The sequence below is a fragment of the Fukomys damarensis genome, unplaced genomic scaffold (assembly GCF_012274545.1).
Source record: "Fukomys damarensis isolate Sample0158 unplaced genomic scaffold, DMR_v1.0_HiC HiC_scaffold_32, whole genome shotgun sequence".
In the NCBI taxonomy this organism is placed as follows: Eukaryota; Metazoa; Chordata; class Mammalia; order Rodentia; family Bathyergidae; genus Fukomys; species Fukomys damarensis.
The window spans coordinates 32127310-32140417 of NW_022900944.1; the positions used below are offsets into that span (position 1 = coordinate 32127310).

At 42.9% G+C, this 13108-nt stretch overlaps 1 pseudogene; it reads right to left on the reverse strand.

Annotated features, from left to right (window-relative positions):
• Positions 1 to 776: 776 nt before the first annotated feature.
• On the reverse strand, positions 777 to 11517 carry LOC104854022 (annotated as a pseudogene).
• Between the last annotated feature and the right edge of the window lie 1591 nt (positions 11518 to 13108).

Below are 13108 nucleotides of genomic sequence, written 5' to 3' on the forward strand. Positions count from 1 at the left end.
CAACATGCCTTCTCATGTCAAGCCAATGCTGGGATGCTTTTTCCTCAGATCTCCTGTCTTAATAGTTTAGCTCTCTCTAGGCTTTTCAGAACAAGCGGTATGACACAACCCTTGGCCTAGTCCTCAGCAACGAATGCTATGATTGTTGCTGGGCCCATGTGTGTGTCTTCATGACAGCATAGTAACGGTGCCTGAACCTCAAAGTGAGGTTTATGAGAAGTTTTCAACAGATTTTCAAATAGCTCTTCTTATCTCTTTTTTTACCCTCCAAACAAAATGTTTATGAAAGAATGGACAATACAAACAAACACACACAAACATACAAACAATCCCACCTTCTTACACAAGGTGGGACAAATGTGGCCTTATACGTGAAAAATACCTTTATGCTCTATTTAGTATAATAAAACTTACTGCTTAGAATTTACCCAAAAATTTCCCCTTTCATATAATTTTCCTAGTATTATATAAGGTTATGTCTTATTTCCAGATCCTGAAGTTTCTGCATCTTCATGTTTGTACAATCCATTTAAAATTATGAATGTTGCTCCTGTTTCATGTTCCGATTAAAAAACCCACAAGCAAAACACACACACACACACACACACACACACACACACATACACACACAAAAACAAACCACACATCATGTACTGTAATAATATTCATTTTGGGGATTTAGCTCAGTGGTGCCTCACCTGCCTCACAAGTGCAAGATCCTGGGTTCAATCCCTGGTACCAGGGAAAGATAAATAAATAAATATTTGTTTTGCAACACGAAAAACAGCAGAGACCTTGAATATAATTTGCTTAAATCATAAATTCTGAGATTGAAATATGCATGTATAAGTCACATTTAGGCTCTGTGAACTGAAAGTTCTTCATAAATACATAGAAGTATATATAAAGTGCAAAACAAGCAAGATCAACATAAGAGCTCTGGAATTATAGTACTCCCACTTGTCGGATTTCACATCAGGATAGCTGAGGATGCTCTGGGCGAGCTTCGTGGCCTGTTTCCTGGCAGCCTTACATTTCTCCTCTCCCTGGATGTGGATTAAGGGCAGCTAGGGCCAACACCTGCTTAGTCAGACGCTCCTCCAGATGGATGTAGTTCTTATCCATTCAATTTCCATCAAACAAGAGGACTTTTTCCTGGATCTCTGACAGGTTTCCAAGAACATCCCAGACTGCCTTGGGGGAAGGATGGCTCCTTACAAATAAACTGCTTCTTTTTATCCAGGGCCTCTTTCAGGTTGATGTAGGTGATCGAGATTTGCACTTGAATCACAGCTCTTCTGGCTTCCCAAATGCATGGGTTTCTTTCAAGTCTTACTTCAACTGTCCAGTCAAGGCCTGTGGTTCTGACTTTGAGCTCAGGTACAAGTCGGGAGGGTTTTGAGCTTGAAGAGATTCATTTTTATTTCTCTCACCCTCTTTAGGACCTTTTCTATTTTCAAAATAGAATGATTCTCTCTCAGGTCAAATGCATGAGTAGCATTGGCTTCTAAATGCAAATGCTTCAGTAATTTGTTGATATCTTCAACTACTCCCCTTTGATGGTTCTGATTTCTGTATGCCTGCACACATCTAAAGCTTCCAGATCAGCAGTCAGCCCTGAGAACAGGCATGATAAGTGCCTGCAAGTCTTATTACTGTCCATTCCCATCCAGAAGTGAAATGAGGACGCTGCTGGTCTTGCTCAGTTCACACATCACAGAGTCGACTTTGGCGATGGAAGTATGTGCTTCCTCAGAAGTGCCGGGCTTTTTCACACGGTCTTCGATAGTCTCTTGCATGGCACAGATTTTGGTTACCTTGTGTGATACCTTGCTTTATCCAAGGAGATCTTTCCTCCTTTTTACATGTCAGCCTCAGAATGATATCCTGGATGCCTTCCTCAATTTCATCATTACTCTGTTGCCTTTGCTGTAAAAGGGAACAATCCTCTCTTTCACAAGGGCCTGGGCTTTCTCAAAGATGTTATGTATTTCGATCCAGTGTGGGTGGTTTGCCTTCTGCTCCAACTCTTTGAGAAGGCATTTGGTCTCCTGTGATGCCCTCTTCTTAGCTTGCCGAACGTCTCCTTCTCCTTCTGTATCTACAGTCTATTTCAAAAAGTTGCTTTGTTAGAATCTGCTCTAGCTTCTTGTAATTCTTGTCACTTGACAGACTACTGAAGCTGATTGCTGGCTGTTTTATAGTTTTTCCTTCCTTTTGGATGTCCTGAAGCCTAATAATGGAAGGATGTTGGTTTTCCACATCCATACTTTGTTTCTGTTCACAAGCATTTCCACTAAGAGTCTGTAATGGCTGACTTAGAGCACGTTCCACACTCTGGGTTTTCTGTCCAATGGCTCCCTCAAAGCGGACAGTCAGTCAGCTGAGCCAGTCCCCTGGATGTCTGAGTGATGCTCAGCCCCTGCTCCCTCCTGAGCTGTCCTCAAAGCGCTCGCCTGAGGCCTGGGTGGGCGAGCAGCCTTCACAGGCATCCACAGGTGGTCTGGCTCAGGCTGACCTGGGCAGTGACCAAGGGACCTTCCAGGAGAAGACAGAATTCCCACTTCCCACCCATTGTCGGGCCCTGCAGTGCTGCTGTCTGACTTCACAATGGGGCTGGGGCGGATTGCGTGGGCTGGTCCATGGGGAGCCCCACTCCCCAGCTCTTCTTATCTCTTGACTGCCAAGTAAAATTTGCTGTTGAGTCCTCTGAAAAAAGGACCTAAGGGGGAAATATATATATGCAAATATATAATATATATTAATATATATTTTTAAATGGTATTTTACTGAGTCGCTCAGTCTTATTTCATTCTTGCACCTCAGCCTAGTGAATAACTAAAACTATAAATGCCTCTCATGTACCCAGGTACAAAGGAAGCATCTTGCAGGCCAGATGGGAGAGATAAATTGATAATGATTTGGGCCTTTCTAAACTCTTGGCCAGAAATGAATGTCTCTAGCCTGCACATTGAGCAGGAGCCTTCCAGGTCCCCAGCAGGGCACTAGGCTCTTGGTCCTGCTCATGACTAGGGAAGATTGGAGACACAGGGGAAAAGGACGGAAGGAAGTTGTGATGTCCACTGATGCTGTGTGTACCCCAAGGCCTGGTATAGAGATGCCTGGCCCAAGCTTACCTGCTGCACTGCCCTCCCATGGGACAGATGACAAATTAGCCTGAAGATAAATGATCTGGTCATTTACTTCCAGACAACCAAAAGATTGGTGTTTAGTAGAGCCAGTAAATAGGTCTCCCACATTTCAGTAAATTCCTACCATGGAAACCAGGAGGCCTGTGATGTCATCACTACCCACTGAAGTCACTGGCCCTCAGTGTGTGGTGGAGAGCAGGGAGAAGACAGAGGAAGCCTTCCTGGGTTCCATAGTTCTCCCTACCCACATCCTTTTCAAGTAGCCACTTTTTGTGTAGGAATCCTGTGGATAGCCACACTCCAATGACCATAGTAGGGCAAGAAAATCCCAAATGGTGGTAATGGTAGGAGAATCAAAATTAACCCAAGAGGGCCTATTTCTGCCGCCTGTCTTGCAAGCACAAGGACCTGAGTTCGATCCTGAGTACCAAAAAAAAAAAAAAAAAAAAACTAACCTGAGACACATTGTGCAACTCTGATCCTTAGATTTCAACAGTTAGAGAGTAGAAATTTGGGTGAATTAGGGTATGAGAGGTGAGCCTGAAGCATAAGTGATATTTGGATATGTGCCAAAGAAAGACAGTGCAATTGAAAAATACAAAGGTAAAAAAAACAGTGACGTCTTTAATGGCTCCTTAGGAAATGGGAATAAGGCTAGAGTTTTAAGGGGCTGTAAGGCTTCCCTTTCTGCTTCCTTAGCAGCCCTTTGATTTATATGTCTCTCTAGTGCCCTTTATAGTGCATGATTGTGACCTGTTCGGGGAGATCGACTGCCTCTAGAAGTTGTGAAATTTTCTGCCTGTGCTGTATAGATTATTGTGTGTTAGACAGTAATCCTCTTTACTTCTGTATTGCTACATGAAAGGCATATGTGGAGTCTGTACAGGCATTTAACCTTCTGCCTTTTGCTAATATCAATGCTCAAGAACTATAAGCTCTGCCTTTTGGCCAGAGATTACTAGAGAAAGATGTTTAGCCTCAGTGACCTGTTGCAAGCTGACAAGTGCATATGTTGTCATTTGATATCCTTCTTGGACAAAGCAGCTTCCATGAGTAAACCGCACCTCCTCAGGATCTGGAGGGGCAGGTCACTGATGTCTTGACTGCTTGCACAGGTCTGAGAGATCATTTGTTCACAGGAGTGGCAAACTTCTGGGCAGAGGGAAAATAAAGTATCTCTGATTGGGATCCCCTTGACCCAAATTATGGCTATATATCCAAGAGAGGGTTTTTAAAGAAAGTGATGCCAAATGAAATAATTGAATTGGCTCACCCATGACATACAGGGTTTCCCAGGGTTCCTCAGAGGAGATGGTGGTGTGTGTGGACAGGAGCATTGCCAGTTTCCCTGGGCCTCTTCAGTCATCAGAGCAGGAAATGAAGATTCTGGCTGGCCTAGCCCCTCTCTGGGAGCAGGGACGGTCAGATCTCCGGTACCACAAGTCAGGTGCGTTAGCTGCCTTACAAATAGAGCAGGGCCCAGGAGGAGGCTTGGTGCAATCTCATGCTCAGTGTCCAGACATCTTTCACCTGAAACAGTAACTCTTTTTTCAGTTGTCCCTGGATTTTCCCTTAGGACCTAAGTGTTTTTTTTCCCTACATTTAGAGAGTTACCAGCTGTAACAGGTATAGTTTCAGGATTTCTCTTTTGTCTCTATTCTGGGTTCTGATTATTGAACACAGAAAAGGCTGTGCCAGGCAATTGGGCCATAGGTGTCTGTGGTTCCATATAAAGCTTTAGTAGCTCATGCCAAATATCTATGGCTGATTGACATGAAATTATGTCCTATTAGTGCCTCATCCTCCGTGGAAGATGGGTCTATATTAGTATACTTGCAAAAGACTTCTGATTAGTTATGAAAACAGCTGGATTTTCCTCCAAGCCATCTATGACCCCACTCACTTTATCATGATCAACCGACTTCTTAATGTACCTTTTCATCCCCATGATTAGAGCAGCTAGTGTACTAGACATTATTTCTAGTCCATGACAAATATTACAATGTCAGTTGGTTATGTTGAGAACATCTTCAACAGGGTGGTTTCATTCCCTTTTCAGCACTGGTGGTATGTGGTAAGCATAGCTGCCTTCCTTCCATTGTCAAAGCATATTGTTCATCTGCATAGTTCCAAGCCTCTTGCAGGATTCTTTGTCTTTCAGTTGAGGTACAGCAAGTAGCCAAGATAAATTGGACATCTTGCATAAGTCAAAAGCAAGGGTCAAAGTCTGGAACCCATCTGTAAACTTACTAGAGTCCTCTGGCAGTTGGCCTAGTCACTCTTTGCACTGCTGGACATCTGCAACTGTAAGAAGGACCTGTATTTGAGTATTATCTTCCATTCCTGGGACCTCTCTTAGGGGCAGGATAAGTTGTGAATTAGAGTAGTAGGGAGCACCACTTCAGGTTTGCAATGAGGTGTTTAAATCTGTCTGTATGAACTCAGTGAGAGGAATGTGGGGCTCCTCTGGGGCATTAGGTCCTAATGGAGTTTCCTGGTCATTTGGTGGTGGGGGGGGGAACCTGATTTATTGGTCCAGGAATTAAAAGGAGGAGGCTGAGGAGAACTACCAGTGTGGTCATCTTCATTAAATTGATCAGTGAAACTGAGATTCCTCCTAAGAGATAAGTGGAGGCCTCAGAACAGGGTCATTCAGGATACCCTCCTCCTTGGGACAGGCACTACATACCATAGTTCCTGAGTATTACCTCTAATAAAGAATCAAAAGGTCTGAACATAAGGCATTTCACTCCACCTTTTATGAGCCAAGCAGAAATGCTATAACTGGAAAAGAGTCTCATAGTTTAAAGTGTACCCACCTTTTGCTACCTCTCAGTTTGTATTGAACCCAGACTGTATTGCAATAATGGATAAACTGATTCTATTTTAAACTGTCAAGATCAGACCTTTTCCACTCATCAAGGATACTACCTAGTGGCAAAGTCAGTGAAGTTTGCATGGTGACAAGATCCAAGAGATTTCCCATTGGCTCTACTTGGGACCTATAGAAAGAAGGAGACAGCTAGGTCTGGCCTCCTTAAGGTGGTGCCCCATGCAGGAGGAGGAGACCCGTAGCTCCACAAGGTTCTCCGTGAGAGACCCTTACACAGATTGACAGATGCCTCTGTCTGAACCTTAGATTGATGCTGGCATCAAGAACACAGAAGCACAGAAGAAAGCCTGCTGAAGACTTTTGTCTCTGTATTGGGGCCGATTAACCCATTAGGCAGAAGGGGGCCAAAGCTAATCGCTGGCTTACCTAGTCCTTTAACTTCTGTGAAGTATGAGTAAAAGTTCTCCAAGCAAAGTTCCCTTAGCCACCTAGTTGAACCACTCAAATGTCTCTTTTCTTAAGCAAGTGAGAGCATATGGGAAAAAAAAATATCTCTTGCATTTACTCTATAAAAAAGTACTAATAACAGGATTCCTCTGTTTTTGTATACGCAGTGATTTTAGATTTAGGTGTTTTTAATGCTGTTAAATACTGTTTTCTCAGGCTGCCAGGTGTAGGTCTTTAACTTACCTGCATTTAAACAGGGAAAAACATCTAGGAAAGAGGCAATACCCTCAGGAAATTGGGTGAGGACCCAGAGGGAGCCTAGTCAACTAGAGCTAGCCCAGCTGCTACTTGGCTGCCTCAGTAGTCGCTACAAAGAGGCAGAAGCTGTGCGCTCCATGTTACTCATCGCTAGCCAAGGCACTCCCAGCACCTGTGGCACCTCCTCCCTGTTGCTGCTCGTAGATGTCAAGGCCTGCTTGGAGTGGGCAGCGTCAATGTCAGCAAACTGAGTTTGGCCATTCCAAGTGCCATTTGGATTGTTTGGTGCCTGAGCCCAGTCAAAAGCTTTGGGTATTTTTTTAATGGACAGGTTTTTCTCTTACATACACATCTGCCCAGGAGCCATGGTGAGATGGTCACGTCCCACTGGAACAGACTTCGTGGCACGTCCCACAGGGAATAGGCCTGCTGTACAGACACTGCTGAGTACCGTGGGCCTGCACCTGCCGGGGCCGCAGCGGAGGTCTCTGGTGCTTTTGGGTACCATCTGTTCCTCCACTGTAGGCCTGCCCCCCAAGGTTCCACTATAGCAAAGGTGGCACAAGTTCTCAAAGCAATATCACACAATCTTTTTTCTTCCATGCAGGAAGAAAGAAAAAAAAAAGTTCCTTCCTCTTGTTCTCCACAAACTCACATATTCTTTAAAATCAGAGGCTTAGCTCATAAAGGCAGTTAGAAAAAAAAGAGAGGGGAAAAAGATGGTGGCTAGTGATGCAAGCCCACGTAATAGTCACTTAAAAAGATAAGATGGCGCCTGGCCACATGGCAAGGCAATATAGCGGCCAGCCATGTGACAAGGCAATTTGATTCTCTGGACCAAAACACAAACCTTAGAGAAAGAAAAGACACTTACAAGCTAGGGTAAGTGGAAACCAGGTTAATTTCCAAAAAGAGTAGCAAAATACAACAAACAAAAACAAAGAATAACTCTCAGAGTGAGCCCAAGCAAAGAATGGAGAAAAAAAGTCTATTGTACCTGGAAGAAAAACAAAGCCTTTTTCTCATCCCCTGTGGCCAGAAAAGCAACAAACAGTTCCTTCCACCCCATTAAAAGAGCTCCCTGAATTCCAGAGAGTGAGGGAAAGAAGAGGGAAAAAAGCCTCATGGAGAGAAACAAAAAAATGTGTGCCCAACACCGGCCTTACCTTGGTCTCCTGGTACCTAAGCTTTACTCCTGGCTGGCTATACCAAAATGTTATTGGGTAGCTTTTAGAAATGGCTCACAAGTTAAATGTATTCTAGGTCCTTCTTGCCTCAAATAAAGAACTGAATGAGACAAGCCAAAATGGTGCCAAAGTTTATTTGAAAAGTGAGGGGTGAAGGGGTAAGGAAGCAGATCGCTCTGCAGGGCAAACTTGGACTGAATAAAAGAGAGGAAAACATAAAAGCAAAAATAAAAATACACCCTGGGTCTTGGAGACAAAGGGCAAACTACCATGGGAGGGACATGATAGCAGCCTCCTTGTGAAGTTTTTGTCCTTATGGGAACCCACAAGAGATCAAGATATGGGGCCTTGGGAATTATTTGGCACTGTCCTGCGCTCTTGTAATTAACAGGTATCACTTACTCCCCCAGCCAGCTTTGCCACACGGTACCTTCCTCTCTCGGGCCTGCCCTATGAACCTAAGCCTTTGAGCTCTCACGGCTGCCCATTTAGTTGAACATCAGGCTGCCCCTGAGATACTTTCATCATGTAAAATTTGTTTCTTTTCAGTTTTGGGTTTTTGAGACAGGGTCTCTCTATGGAGTGAGACTGGCCTCTGACTAAAGATCTTTGGCCTTCTTTCTGGAATTACATTGTGAGCCACCATACTTAGATGATTTTTTTTCCATGTTATTGAGTTTGCTGAGTGCATGCCGTGGTGACATCTTAGATATGTGTCTGTCTCTTGATTTTCCTATGAACTGGTTAACTGTGGAACTCTTATGCATAGACAGATTCATTCATTCTTTCAAGACAGGGCCCAAAATGTTGCCTGTGCTGGCCTCCATCTCATAGACTCAAGCAGCCTTCCTTCCTCAACCTTTCTCAACTGAGACTACAGGTATGTGCCAGTGTGGTGACGACAAGAAACATTTAAGAATATAGATTTATGGGTCCTCATCTTGTACTCCTTGGCCTGGCCTGGGAGCTGGGGATCTGTTATTCCTAAAAGCTCTTATCAGTGGAATAGATTAGAAGATGCAGAAACGACTCCAGACATACTCAGCTACCTCGTCTTTGACACTCACTAGAGGAAAGAAATCCTCTTTAATAAATGGTGTTGGAAAAACCGGATTTCAACTTGCCAAAGATTGAAGCTAGATCCCTATCTTTCATCATGTACTAAACTAAAATCTAAGTGGATTAAAGATCTAAATATTAAAACAGAAACACTAAACTTGTTGGAAGATAAGCTAGGTAGAACTCTTGAAGACAATGACATAGGAAAAGACTTTATGAACAAATCCTCAGTAGCATGGGAACTAGCACAAAGAATAAACAACTGGGATGTCTTCTTTTTAAAAATTTGTACTTTTTAAAGTTTTACACTGCAAGAAAAACCACCAACAGAGCTAAGAGACAACCTACAATGTGGGAAAAAAGTTTTTACCAGCTATTCCTTAAAGGTCTACTATCTAGAATATATAAAGAACTCAAAAAACTCTGGCCCCCCAAATATAAAGATCCAATGCAAAAATGGACATCTGAAATGAACAGACATTTCTCAGACAAAGAAGTAAAAACAACAAATAAATATATGAAAAAATGTTCAACATCACTGGTCGTTCAAGAGATGCAGATGAAAATAACACTGAGATTCCACCTCACCCCAGAAAGAATGGCTGCTATCAAGAAATCAACCAATAACAAATGCTGGAAGGGTTGTGGGGAGAAAGGAACCCTTCTCCATTGTTGGTGGGAGTGCAGACTAGTGCAACCACTGTGGAAATCAATATAGAGATACCTTAAGCAACTAGGATTGGAAGTCCCATTTGACGCAGCTATTCCCTTGCTGGTTATCTTCCCAAAAGAATTTAAAAAATCATACCACAGTGATATATGTTCACCCATGTTTATAGTGGCACAGTTTGTCATAGCTAAAACTAATTGCCCATCAACTGGAGACTGGATAAAGATGTATGTTTTTTATAATATGGAGTACTACTCAGCCATAAAGAATGAGAAACTAGAGACATTTATAGCCAAGTGGGTGCACACTGAGGACATACTCTTAAGTGAAATAATAGGACACACATGTAAAAACTGTATAGTTTCTCTGGTGTGATAAACTAAAAGTGATATTTTATTTTATTTTTTCTTTTTATTGAGTTTATTGGTACAATCTAGGTATGCAATACAGTTACATTCATCATTGGGATTCTGTACCTTTACATAACAGGTCTTGGTTCTCATTTTTTCCCCTTGTCCCTGCCCTCCCTTCACCCCCCCTCCCCTCCCTAAAAGTGATATTTTATAATAGGAAGAAATTGTCTAAAGGTGTTGGGCAAATGGGAGGGGTAGGGAAAAGGTAAAAAGGGAAGAGAAAAAAATAAGAGAAAAGGAAAAAATGGAAACAAAATCTTTGTAAATAGGGAAGGATGGAGCAGGGAAGGGAGACTAGGAGAATGGGAAGAAATAAGAACCAAGACCTGTCACGTAAAAGGTACAAGATCCCAATGATGAATGTAACTGTACTGCATACCTAAAATGTACCAATAAAATAGATGTAAAAAGCTCTTCTTCCTCCTCCCCTCCTCCTCCTTCTTTCTCTCCTCCCCTTCTTTTCCGGAGAGCTCTTCTGTGAGCATCTTTTTCTCATGTGTGGGGATTAGCACCTGATCCTTCCAGTAATCACAGATCTGCTCCAGTCGTATCTAGTATGGATATGGACTATGGGGGATTAACAGCAACTCTCCGTGGGGACATATTTCAAACCTCAGGGCCTGTACCTCTGTGGGTTTTTTTCTTTTTATTGAGTTTATTGGTACATTCTAGGTATACAATACCTCTGTGTTTCTTTAAAGCCCAGGTTAAGAAACTATTTTATTTAATTGTGAGACAGGATCTCCCTGTGTAATTTATGCTGGCCTAGAACTCACTATGCAGCCCAGGCTGACATTGAACTCACAGTGATCCTCCTGCCTCAGCCTCCTGAGTGCTGGGATTACAGGCGTGCACCACCACACCCGGCTCAAATTTCTCTCTTATTCTGTTCATATTTCTGCTATATCTTCCTCCCACACCCAAAAGAAGATCCATACTCTTCACCACAGTTCAATTGGCCAATTCTGCCCCTCCAAAAATATTTTTCATTCTAGTACAGGTAGCACAATGAGGGCTGAGAGACCACTCCTCCCCACTCACTTGAGTTTGGGCAACATCAATGGTCCATTCCTCCTTCCATTGTTACCTGTAACTTAATCAGAGTGAAATCTGAAACTTCCATATTTGTTGAAATCCCCTGACTTGGTGACTCAGAACCCTATTAATGATTCCTGTCAGTCTTACCTAGAGACCAAGCTAGAGGCACCTGGGCTGGCGTGCGCCTTAAAAAAAAAAAAAAAAAAAAAAAAGCCTGATTTTTTTCTCTCTGTGTGTGTAGTTTTTACTTTCCTGTCATCCTGGCACCATTTTTTTTGTTTGTTTGTTTATGCCACATTTTTCTCAGCATGGACCTGCCCTGAATACTTGTTTCTGTGGTCTTCAATAAATGTAGCTGCTTTTTACTTACCATTGGATGTACACTTGTATTCTTTGCTCCCTGTATACAAGAGCCTGGAATCTGTTGGATCCACCCTACCAAAAAATATATATCATTTGGTGAGTGTTATAGCTTGTGTCTAGACGTACCCTTAAAGCCTCATGTGGTAATAGGTGGGGATTTTCAGACATGGCTCTAGATTGTATGATGCTGGAATCAAGGATGTGTGATTACTAAATTAGTCCACTGATTGATTTGGCATAGTTCAGGATTAATCTTGGGTAATGAGTGCTATCTGCCCTATGGTCGTGAAGCCTGGATAAAAATATAAGTGACAGTAAGAGGGCTGTTTTGCTGCTTTGCTGCCTTCTGCGTACCATGAACTGTTTCTCCTCTGTGATGCCCCTCTGTCATGTACCACCCTGTCTTGGAGGCCACCAACTATGAACCAAAACCTCTACAAACTGTGAGCCAAATAAAGCTTTTTTCCTTTAACCTTGAGTTTTGGGTATTTTGTCTCAGAAACAAGAAAAGTAACTAAGACAGTGAGCCAGCCAAGAGACATTGGAAGGAAGGTAAACCATTTTTGGGAGCTCTTTTTTTTTTTTCTCTTCTCCTTTTTATAAGCAACCAAGGGCACTAGTTTAGGAGACTGGGACAGATTTCCCGGAGTAAGAGATGAATAGATCGTGGAACAAAAGACTTTGGTCTTAGGGCCAGGGATTTAACTCAGCTGTCTGGCAAGGTCCTGAGTTTGATTCCTGGTACTGCGGAAAAAAAGAGGGACGACTTCAGCCTTTGAAGGGGGCAAGAAGATTCCTGCTGATCAGTTGGGGTTGTATTTTGCTGTTGGTCCTCGTAGCATGGAGATTCTCCTCAAGTAGCCATGGTTTCCCATGCCTTAGAAGGTGACTGGACCTGAACCAAACCAAAGTGAGGCAGCTGGTAAGTTTCATGGCTCTCGTGGGCATTCTAATGGAGTTGGGATGTTCTGGCTTGGACAGAGTTGCCCAGGCTGGTTTCTTAATATTTCTCAAGGGACTGAGAAATGTAGGCCCAGTTCACCTAATATTATTGCTTTTCTTTGGAGGGTACAGTTGGCAGCGTGCTCGGTACCGTGGGATTTAAGTGGCCCCTCGGGTAGCACCAGAGATGTTTGTGGGGCCCAGTGTCGCCTGTTCACTCACACTGAGTGAGTGTCCTTCTATGGTTTGTTTTCCTTCTTTCCCTCTTTTGAAGGAACTTCTGTTCCCTTCTTGTCCTTCCCTTCCCTCCAGCTTTTGTCTATCTGCAAACTCAAATTATTTGGCTTTCTAGTGCTAGTCAACTGAGGCAGACAGAGAGTACTGGACCGAGGATTCAGTTTAGCAGTGCGGGCACCTTCCTGGCAAGCACAAGGTCCTGAGCTCAATCCCCGGTACAAAAAAAAAAAAAAAAAAAAAAAAAAAAAAAAAAAAAAAAAAAAAAAAGGAGAGAAATGGAGGGTGCTACCCTAGCAATTTCTCACATGGAGAATGGAAAGAAAAAACTCATGTTCATTTTTAAAGGTGTAGTTTTTGTTCTGGGAGGACTGGCAAAAGCAGTCTCTTTTCTCTGGTGTCTTGAAGCTGATCTATAGCTGTCTCCTTCTGGGGTTACTTCCCTAATGCTGGTTTGTTTCTTCCATTCTACTAAGTTTTGCTTTTGTTGAGATTTTTTGCCATGATTCAGT